Below are 11,438 nucleotides of genomic sequence, written 5' to 3' on the forward strand. Positions count from 1 at the left end.
TGTTGAGACCCTCAGTGAGTTATTTGCCCAACCTCATCTTCATGTGTTTGAAGATTGTTTTTGCCTTGGAAATGTATGAACAGGAAACCGAGTCTGCTCCCTGTAAATCAGGATGGGCCTGTTAAAGGCTTTATTGGAGAGAGGAGGGGCGGTCCTCTTTCTTCCCCCCCTCCTCTGTATTTTGGGGGAGGAAGGAATGACTCACCCTTCTTTTGGTTTGCCCATTTTTTTCACTCCCAGTTTTTTTCACCCCCAATTTTTCAACGAAGTGTGGGAAACAAACGTGGCCCATCCGATCAATAGATCTCCATGCATTCGTCTCAAAGGTCAAAGCAGATCCATGTCTACTTCCCTACAAGTTAAAACAAACACACAAACTTCAGAGTGATACTTACTCAACAAATGTGTATTGGATACTTGGCCAGTCTGTGAAAGGCACTGGTGACACAGCAATGGCAAACAGAGAAAAATGTCTGCTCTGAATAAGTTAATTTAGGGAGTGAAAAACGCTAGCATGCAAGAAAGCATGATGGAGATGGAACCACTTCAGATGGGGTGGTCACTGGGGAGTGAGCGTTTGAACTGAAAATGTAGAGTGTGCTTCCATTTTTGTAAAAATATTCTTCTGTGTTTGTATATGACTATTTATTATAAGCACAGAGAAGAAGTCTGGAGGGATACTCACTAGACTCTATTTCTGTTCTTATTTTTATTTTTTTTTTTACTTTTAGAGACGAGGTTTTGCCCAGTCACCCAGGCTAGAGTGCAGTGGCTCACTGCAACCTCAAACTCCTGGGCTCAAGTGATCCTCCTACCTCAGCCTCCCCAGTAGCTGAACTACAGGTGCACCACCATTCGCAGCTAATTTTTTATTTTTGTTTTTGCAGAGAGGGGGTCTCATTGTGTTGTTCAGGCTGTTGTCATTGCTCTTGAACTCCTGGGCTCAAGCAAACCTCCCGCCTAGGCCTCCCAAAGTACTGGGATTATAGGGCACAAATAGGCCCAGCCTATTTATGCTTTTAACTCCTAATACTTCTGGAGTTCCATTATATGCATTGGCCTGGGCAAAACTCTTGGAATACCAAGCTGATTTAGGTAGGCATAATTCTGCCCTCAGAGGACTATCTCCTTTTCTAATTCCCCATCCTGGCTGGTCTGGACTAGACTCCACACACATCACTGCAAGTGACAGAACCCCCGCCTCAAACTGGCTTATTCCACAAAGAAAAAAGGGAATTTATTGGCTCACATAACGAAAAGTCCCGTGGTAAATCCGATTCAGGCATGGCTGGATCCAGGAGCTCAACAGAGTCAACAGTCCTCTGCCTCTCTCCATCTCTCATCTCTGCTTCCTCTCTTGTTGGCTCCACTTCAAGCCAGCTCTCCCCAAGATGGTTTCCAGCAGCTCCTAGCTTCCACTTTTCCAGCCAGCAATTCTACCGGATAGACAGACTCTCTTTCCCTGGCTCCCTGAACCAATCATATTGACCTGAGGGATTCAGGAATTCAAGTGAGGAGAATGTGCCCACTTCTGGAATAGAAGGGAGAGTCTCCCTCACCTGAATCACATCTACTGAGGGTGGGAAAAGGCCACACAAATTCCTAATGGGAAGGCCAAAGAAATGCATTATCAGCACATACGGAGCATTAACTATTGCCACACAGTAATGACAAGAGATAGGAGTACTTATCATTCCCATTTTACAGGGTGGAACTGAAGCTCAGCAACTTGCATAAGGCCATACAGCTAAGAAGTGGAGAAACTGGGATTTGATCAAAGCCTGCTTGATGTCAAAGTCCCAAAGGATGATGGTGATGTTGATAATAATCAGAATACTGTTGAAGGCTGGGTGAGGTGGCTCATGTCTGTAATCCCAGCATTTTGGGAGGCCCAGGCAGGAGGATTGCTTCAGTCTAGGAGTTCAAGATCAGCCTGGCAAACATAGGGAGACTTCCTCTCTACAAAAACTAAACAAAATTAGTCTGGTGTGGTGGCACCTGCTACTCGGGAGGCTGAGGCAGGAGGATCACATCAGCCTGGGAAGTTGAGGCTGTAGTGAGCCAAGATCGCACTGCTGTACTCAGCCTGGAAGACAGAGCAAGACCCTGTCTCAAAAAAGAAAATAATAATAATATGGTTGAGTATCCCTAATCTGAAAATCTGAAATCTGAAATCTGAAATGCGCCAAAATCCCAAACTTTTTGAGCACTGATGTGATGCTCAACAGAAATGCTCACTGGAGCATTTTGGGTTTCAGATTTTCAGATTAGGAGTGCTCAACTGGTAAATATAATGCAAATATTCCAAAATCCAAAACAATCTGAATTCTGACACACTTCTGGTCCCAAGCATTTCAGATGAGGGATACTCAGCCTGTAATAGTAATAAGAGCTATTATTAATTGAGCGCCTACTGTATGCTAAGCTTTGCAAGCATGATCTCATTTTCTTCTCCCAGTAACCATTCAAGGCAGATAGAGAGGACAATGTTGTTGACTGACTCCTGGACATCCATCCCAGCCCAGCCACAGGCACTGGAACCAATGAGTCTAAGCCAATCGTGAGACTTGCATCTTTTTGCCAGAGTTCGGTTCCGGAATGGGCCTCTGACCTACCTCAGGCTAATGAGAAGTGGAGAGAAGTTTGCCAGACGCTTCTGGAAAAGTTATTCCTCACTCTTGCAGGAAGATGGCCTGGAAGTGAATCTATTTTCCTACTGGACATGAAAGAGGATGCCCGTCACCCTGATAGCTCCTGGCAGTCATCCTGTGATTACGAGGAGGGCCAGCCTGAGGATGAAACCAACGCTGTGGACGGAGACATGGAAAAAGCCTGGCTCCAGGATGAGATCACTAGGCTGCTGGATCTCCTGCTCCCCAGTCCTAGAAATGTCCTATGTGGGGAGCCAGGGGAGCCTGTTCCAGTAAAGCACGCTTGAGTTTTATTACCCGCTTCTTTCTAGCGAAGGGCATTCTAAAGAACTCAGTAGATATTTTTATTATCCTTATTTTACAGAGAGAGTGAGGCTCAGAGATTGAGTTGCCTGAGATCACACAGTGAGCTGGCCTTTGATCCAGAGTTTATCTGACTCCAAACTCACCACACAGTACGGTTCCCACACAGCAATAGTCTTCCTTCCACCAAATGTCTTTCAGCCCCGTCATGCTGAATCCCTGTGAAGTAGGTCTTTTATTATCCCTTTTGTCTCTGAGATGGAGTCTCCCTCTGTCACCCAGGCTGGAGTGCAGTGGCACGATCTCAGCTCACTGCAACCTCCACCTCCCAGGTTCAAGTGATTCTCCTGCCTCAGCCTCCCAAGTAGCTGGGATTACAGGTGCACGCCACCACACCCAACTAATTTTTGTATTTTTAGTAGAGATAGGGCCCCACCATGTTGGCCAGGCTGGTCTTGAAGTCCTGACCTCAAGTGATCCTCCCTCCTCGGCCTCCCAAAGTGTTGGGATTACAGGTGTGAGCTACCGCACCCAGCATTATTCCCATTTTGCAATGAGAAACATCTGTAGGGAAGGGGAGGCTGATTATCAGAGAGGATTGTGGACCTACGCTTTGCTTTCAGGCTTCTGATTCAGAGCCAAGAGGGACGATCGTCAGATGGAAAGACGTGGGAAAGTGGGCAGTAAGGAAATCCCGGAGGATGCGGAATGCTATGATCTCATCCTGACCCAGGAGGCTTGAGAAACAGAGCCCCAGACACTCATTCGTATTCTCTCAGGATTGGTTCTTAATTAATTTTAAATTTGAGGTCTTGGCTGGGTGTGGTGGCTCACACCTGTAATCCCAGAACTTTTCGAGGCCAAGGTGGGCAGATCACCTGAGGTCAGGAGTTTGAGACCAGCCTGGCCAACAGGGAGAAACCCTGCTCTACTAAAAACACAAAAATTAGCCAGGCATGGTGGTGGGCACCTGTAATCCCAGCTACTCAGGAGGCTGAGGCAGGAGAATTGCTTGAACCTGGGAGGCAGAGGTTGCAGTAAACCAAGATCGTGCCACTGCACTCCAGCCTAGGCAACAGAGCAAGACTCCATCTCAAAACAAGAGCAACAACAACAACAACAACAACAATTGAGGTCTTTTTTGCTTTTTTTGTTTGTTTTGTTTTGTTTTTGTTTTGAGATGGAATCTCGCTCTGTTGCCCAGGGTGGAGTGCAGTGGCGCGATCTTGGCTCAGTGCAAGCTCCACCTCCCGGGTTCATACCATTCTCCTGCCTCAGCCTCCCGAGTATCTGGGACTACAGGTGCCCGCCACCACACCTGGCTAATTTTTTAATATTTTTAGTAGAGACAGGGTTTCACTGTGTTAGCAGGTTGGTCTCAATCTCCTGACCTCGTGATCTGCCCACCCCAGCCTCCCAAAGTGCTGGAATTACAGGCGTGAGCCACCGCGCCCGGCCTGCTTTTTGTTTTTTTAAGAGTCAGTCTTGCTCTGTTATCCTGGCCGGAGTGCAGTGGTGTGATCATAGCTCACTTCAGCCTCCAACTCTTAGCCTCAAGACATCCTCCCACCTCTGCTTCCTCAGTACCTGGGACTACAGGTGCATGCCACCACTCCTGGCTAATTTTAAAATTGTTTGTAGAGATGGGGTCTCACTATGTTGCCCAGGCTGGTCTTGAACTCCTGAGCTCAAGAGATCCTATTGCCTCAGTCTCCCAAAGTGCTGGGATTACAGCATGAGCCTCAATGCCCAGCCTGAATTTGAGTTTTAAAAAATTCACACAGGGAATACATCATCATTGTAGAAAAAATTTAGAAATATAGGCACATAATAAGATAACATAATTCAAAATCTCACCAATAAGCCAGCTGTACAATTTTTGACAATTATGCTCAATCTCTTCATGCCTCTGTTACTTCTAAACAGAGTGATCAGGAAAGTCTCTCTGAGGAGGTGGCATTTGAGTTGAGGCCTGAGGGATGAGCTGGAGCCACCACGGGAAGAGTGTCCCAGGCAGAGGAAACAGCACATGCAAAAGTCCTGAGGTAGAAATGAACTTGGCCACTGAAGGGACAGGAGGACAGCCAGTGGGGTTCATGAGAAACAAGAAACAAGGAGAGTCGAAGGAGATGAGGTCAGATCATGAACTAGATTAGGGTCAGATCACAGAAGAGGAAATGAGCTTGAGGCAAGAGGGCCACTGTGCATGCCCAGCACAGCACAGATGTGGGCCAGTGACTTAAGCAGAAGCTTTATTCATCACCATTGGCCTCCCGGGAGGAAGAGAGGGTGAGAGACGTGAGAGACACCACCAGTCAGTCTGGCACTTTTTTTTTGTATATCGAACACCTCACAAATTTATATGTCATTCTTGCACAGGGGCCATGCTAATCTCTGTATTGTTCCAATTTTAGTATATTTGCTGCCAAAGCTAGCACATTTTTTTTTTTTTTTTTCAAAGACAAGGTCTCACCCTGTCACTCAGGCTGGAGTGCTGTGGTACAATCATAGCTCACAGCAGCCTCGACCTCTTGGGCTCAAGCCATCCTCCCATCTCAGAGGCCTCCTGAGTAGCTGGGACTACAAGCATGTGCCGCCACACCCAGCTAATTTTTAATTTTTATTTTGTAGAGATGGGGTCTTACTACACTGACCAGTCTGGTTTTGAACTCCTGGGCTCAAGCAATCTGCCTGCTTCAGCCTTCCAAAATGCTGAGATTACAGGCATGAGCCACCATGCCTGGCTGAGTCTGGTACATTTTTACCAAGTGCCCTCACTGTACCAGGCCCTGCCCCAAGTCCTGGCCTCCAGGCATACTTGCAGAAAAGGTCAGAAACTCAGGGACAGCCAAGGCTAGAAAGAGGCATTTTTCTGAAGAGGATGCTTGATTGGCCAATAAATGGATGGAAAGATCCTCAAGGTCCCTTCTAAGCAGGCGATGCAAGTTAGAGCACTTAAAGACATTTCACAGCCATGAACTGGCAGCAACTTGAAAACCAGAAAATTCCAAGGCCTACAAGAGTGATGAACAGCCCAGGCTCTGGAACCAGCCTCTCTGGGTTCATGCCATGCTCTACTATTCCTAGCTGAGTGACCTTGGGCTAGTTATTTGACCTCTCTGTGTCTTCATTCTCCATCTGTCTAGTGGAGATGATGATAGTACCCCACCTCAAAGTTTTTTGAGAGGTTAAATGAGTTATTTCATGTTAGATGTTTAGAAGGGTGCCTGGCACATAGTAAGTGTCATGTGGGGTGGAGGTATTATTTTAATCGGTAAGGAAGTGCAGAAACAAGAACTCTTCATGCACTGCTGCTTGGCGATTGAAACATATGAACCCTGAGACCAGTGATCCCACTTCCTGGCATTCACCCTAGAGAAGCTCCAACATATTCAAAGTTGGGTGTGGCAGCTTTGCCTATAATGGGTCCACAGTGCAATGGACTAAATAGGCATCCATGGGATAGTGGGCAAGGAGACCATGACATGTTCCTGTAAAGGAATACTAGTGAGCAATTCAAATCAATGAATGGCATGGCTCACGCCTGTAATCCCAACACTTTGGGAGGCCAAGGCAGGTGGATCACCTGAGAGGTCAGGAGTTTGAGACTAGCCTGGCCAACATGGTGAAACCCCGTCTCTATTAAAAATACAAAATTAGCCAGGTGTGGTGCCACGTGCCTGTAGTCCAGCTACTCAGGAGGCTGAGGCAGAATCGCTTGAACCCAGGAGGCAGAGGTTGCAGTGAGCCGAGTTCACACCCCTGCACTCCAGCCTGGGTGACAGAGCGAGACTCTGTCTCAAAAAAAAAACAAACAAAAAAAACAATGAATGAATGGCTGGGCACAGTGGCTCACGCCTGTCATCCCAACATTTTGGGAAGCCAAGGTAGGAGGCTCACTTGAGCCCAGGATTTCAAGACCAGACTGGCCAACATAGTGACACCCCATCTCTAAAAAAAGAAAATAAAATGAATGAACTAGATCTAAACAGATTTTAAACATACAATAACGTTGAGTGAGAAAAGGAACTTGCAGAAGTTAACATTTAGTATGATACCGTTTGTGTAAATATTAAATCCACCAAACAATGTCATATATGTAGTAATAACAGGGGTGATAATGAAATATTTAAGAACTGGCATGACCTAGGCACTGACCAGTCAGAACAGAGGCTGGCCATGTGGGTCCCAATGGGTGGTCCACACTTCCATCACTCCTAGGATTAAGATGTGGCTTCTCCATGCCCACCAGCACTTCCACCTTCGCCACACCTGTTCTGTTCATTCTATGCCTTATTAGCATTAGCTGTGTGACCTCAGACAAACTGATTCATTTCTCTGGGCTTCCGCTTTTTCATCTATAAAATGGGAATAATAGTAGCAAAAGCTAATACATATACAGCATTTCCCATGTGCCAAGCACTCATTGTAATCCTCATACTAACTCTTTGTGGTAGGTTCTATGATTACTCCCATTGTGCATATGAGGAAACTGAGGCACAGAATGGCTGAGTAATTTGCTCATGGTCTGGAGAACCTTACTTACAGGGTTGTTGCAAATACATACTAAATGATACATGTTAGCAGCTTAGAAAAAAGTCTGGCACTGAATAAGTGGTCAATAAATATCAGCAGGCAGGGCACAGTGGTTCACACCTGTAATCCCAGCACTTTGGGATGCCAAGGTGGGGGGATTATCTGAGGTCAGGAGTTCAAAGCCAGATTGGCCAACATGGTGAAACCCCATCTCTACTAAAAATATAAAAAATTAGCTGGGCATGGTGGCAGGCTCCTGTAATCCTAGCTACTTGGGAGGCTGAGGCAGGAGAATCGCTTGAACCTGGGAGGCAGAGGTTGTAGTGAGCCGAGATCACACCATTGCACTCCAGCCTGAGCGAAACTCTGTCTCAAAATAATAAATAAATAAATATTAGCAGTTGCTATTATGTCACTGCCTTACTCATAAGCCTTTAGTGGTCACCACTGGCCTTAGGAGACAGTTTGAATTCCACATTGTGGACTACAAGGTCACGGTCTATTCCCTTACCACCCCTCTTCCTTCCCTCTGTTCCCCATGTTCTCTGTTCTCCGGTCAGAGAGAAGTGGCCTTCTCTCACTTCCTCCTGCACCCCTCACCTTCCCTGCCACTGGACCTTTGCATATGAGATTTTCCCCTGTCTGAAGTGCTGTTCCCTCCTGCCCTTTTTTGCCTGGTTAGCCTCTAAACACCTTCACACATCATGTACAATGGCACCTCTTTCAGGAGGTCCTGTTAGAATAGGTTGAGTTTTCTTGGTCTATGTGTTTGTAACTGTCTATAATTTCCCTTTTGGAATGCTCTCCCTCCTGGAATTGCTTGGTGTTGATATTCCCCTCTCAACGGTGAGCTCCTGGAAAGCAGGGGACTCTTCTGATTTTATCATTAATTTTTTTTATTTTAATTTTTCTTTTTTAGAGCAGGGTCTTACTCTGTCGCTCAGGCTGGAGTACAATGGCGCGATCGTAGCTCACCGTAGCCTCGAACTCCTGGGCTTAAGCAATCCTCCCTCCTCAGCCTGGGACTACAGGCATGCACCACCACTTAATTTTTTTCTTTTTGGTAGAGATGGGGTGATCTCCCTCTGTTACCTAGGCTGGTCTCAAACTCCTGGCCTCAAGGGATCCTCCCACATTGGTCTCCCAAAGTGCTGAGATTACAGGCATGAGCCACTGTGCCCAGCCCTGACTTTATCATTGTTGTGAGCCTACAGCAGACACTACAGATTGGCTCACTCACCTATCCCAGTCCCCTTTAGTGTGACCTCCTATACTGTAAAGGCCAGACAGAGAAAAACTACATTTCTAAGATTTCTTTGCAGCAAGAGTGCCTTATGTGATCTGGGTTCCCCTAGTAAGCCTTGGAGACAGAAGCAAGCAGGATGCCAAGTGGTGGAGTCTTCTGGCAAGCACAGTGGGAGAGGTATCTGGTTCTTCTGGGGAGGCATAGGGCAGTTCTAGCAGCCTGTCTCTAGCTACCTGGGTCCTGAGTTGGGGGAGAGGGTGGCAGCAGCAGCAGTGATATTTTGATTAGAACAGTTCAGCAGTGAAGGTGAGTGTTGCTCCTGGCATTGATGCTCCTGGCTGTACCGTTTGTGGCTATTTAACATCTAGGTTACTTCCTACCTTTCATAAATCCCTTTGTGGGCCAGGCACGGTGGCTTATGCCTGTAATTCCAGCACTTTGGAAGGCCGAGGCAGGTGGATCACTTGAGGCCAGGAGTTTGAGACCAGCCTGGCTAACATGGTGAAACCCCATCTCTATTAAAAATACAAAAAATTAGCCAGGCGTGGTGGTGCATACCTGTAATCCCAGCTACTCAGGAGGCTGAGGCAGGAGAATCGCTTGAGCCCTGGAGCCGGAGGTTGCAGTGAGCTGAGGTTGTGCCACTGCAGTCCAGCCTGGGCAACAAGACTCCCTCTCAGAAAAAAAAAAAACAAAAATCCCTTTCTGCTTAAGCTGGCTCTAGTTGACTCTACAATTTAGAATTCCTTGCCCAAGCACTCCATAAATATTTGTTTTTTTTTTTTTTTTTTTTTTTGAGACAGAGTCTCGCTGTCGCCCAGGCTGGAGTGCAGTGGCGCGATCTCGGCTCACTGCAGGCTCCGCCTCCCGGGTTCACGCCATTCTCCTGCCTCAGCCCCCCGAGTAGCTGGGACTACAGGCGCCCGCCACCTCGCCCGGCTAATTTTTTGTATTTTTAGTAGAGACGGGGTTTCACTGTGTTAGCCAGGATGGTCTCGATCTCCTGACCTCGTGATCCGCCCGCCTCGGCCTCCCAAAGTGCTGGGATTACAGGCGTGAGCCACCGCACCCGGCTCATAAATATTTGTTAAATGAATGAATGAATGAATGAATGATGACCTCTTGGGAATCTCTCTCTTTCCCACTGATTATATCCCCAAGATGGAACATCTCAGTCTGAGTCTACATCACAAGCCCCGGATGGGTAGGTTTCTTTCAAAGGTCAGGGACAGGAAAATGACGTTGAATGTCCTTATCACTGGCCGGACAGAACACTGAGGCCTTGCAGATGAAAGAATCCGAGGAAGGAACTGGGGTTATCTCCTAAGGCAGGTGGGGGGGCTGGCTAGGAGCCTTTGAATGAAGAGGCTTGGGGAAGGTTAGTGTGTGAGAATGAGGTGGAGAGGAGGCAGCCAGGGTGGATCACTCAGCTGTCCCAGGGCCTCTCAGGGGGCTTTCTCTTACTGGGTCCCTTTCTGCTATGCACACTGATAAGTCAACTCACAGTGCATATACTTCCTTTGAGCTGAAAAGCAGGCTGGAAAAATACAGTTATGAGGCAAATATTTTAAAAGAATGCTTGAACCATGTGTCTGCCAGAGCAGCTTTAGCTGTGCGTGACAGAAAACCAATCTTAGGAAATGTTTAGGTTGGTTTCCTGCAGAAGCAGATCTGAGACAAGGATTTGTGTGCAGATATTAAATCGTTTACTTGAGAAATGACCCCAGGAAGCTCTGGTCGAGGAGGAAGTAGGACAGGGAAGGGAAAGAAGCCAATTGAAGGTAAGTTACTGAGCAGGTTATCACTCTGGGCAGCTGAGGCTCAACCCTGCTGGGGAACTCTGGGACACAGCGTGCAATACACCTCAGAATTATCCAGGTGAAGGGCAAGGGAGTGGGGACATTTATCCACCAGCCCCTGTCACTCATTGGTTAAGGGCTGCTTGTAGGGGAGGGTGAAGCCCCCAGCATTCTCAGACTGTGTATGCAGAGCGTGTATGAGAGCAAAGCCCTCAGGCTGCAAGCATAGGTGTGGAAATTGGAAGCCATCCACTCACTGTGGGTCAAAAGGATGAATCCCAAAGGGATATGGACACAGAAGCCATGTCATCTGCTACAGTGACTTAAGTCCAAGGAGGAACCATATTGAGGATGGGCGCAGTGGCTCATGCCTGTAATCCCAGCACTTTGGGAGGCCAAGACAGGTGGATCACTTGAGGTCAGGAGTTCAAGGCCAGCCTGGCCAACATGACAAAATCCTGTTCCTACTAAAAATTCAAAAAAATTAGCTGGGCATGGTGATACGTGCCTGTAGTCCCAGCTACTCAGGAGGCTGAAGCAGGAGAATTGCTTGAACCCGGGAGGTGGAGGCTGCAGTGAGCTAAGATGGTGCCACTGCACTCTAGCCTGGGTGACAGCGAGACTCCATTTCAAAAACAAAAAACAAAAAAACAACAAAGAGGAACCATATTGACTCATGGAGAATAACATGTTCAGGAATATGCAGCTGCCTTCAGGTACAGCTGGATTCAGGGGCTCATAAGTTATCAGGGCTCAGTCTTTCACTCTTACAATGGTGGCTACCTTTGAGCTTCAGACCTTCTTCACACTGGCCTAGCACAGCAGAAGCAAAACAATCCCAGCAAAAACCTGAGGGATAACTCACTGGTCCACTTGGGGCAGTTGTCCATTTCTGAGCCAATC

At 47.2% G+C, this 11,438-nt stretch overlaps 1 pseudogene; it reads right to left on the reverse strand.

Annotated features, from left to right (window-relative positions):
* Positions 1–5,288: 5,288 nt before the first annotated feature.
* LOC129474988 (uncharacterized) lies at positions 5,289–5,388 on the reverse strand (annotated as a pseudogene).
* Positions 5,389–11,438: the final 6,050 nt, after the last annotated feature.

The sequence above is a fragment of the Symphalangus syndactylus genome, chromosome 24, assembly GCF_028878055.3.
Source record: "Symphalangus syndactylus isolate Jambi chromosome 24, NHGRI_mSymSyn1-v2.1_pri, whole genome shotgun sequence".
In the NCBI taxonomy this organism is placed as follows: domain Eukaryota; kingdom Metazoa; phylum Chordata; class Mammalia; order Primates; family Hylobatidae; genus Symphalangus; species Symphalangus syndactylus.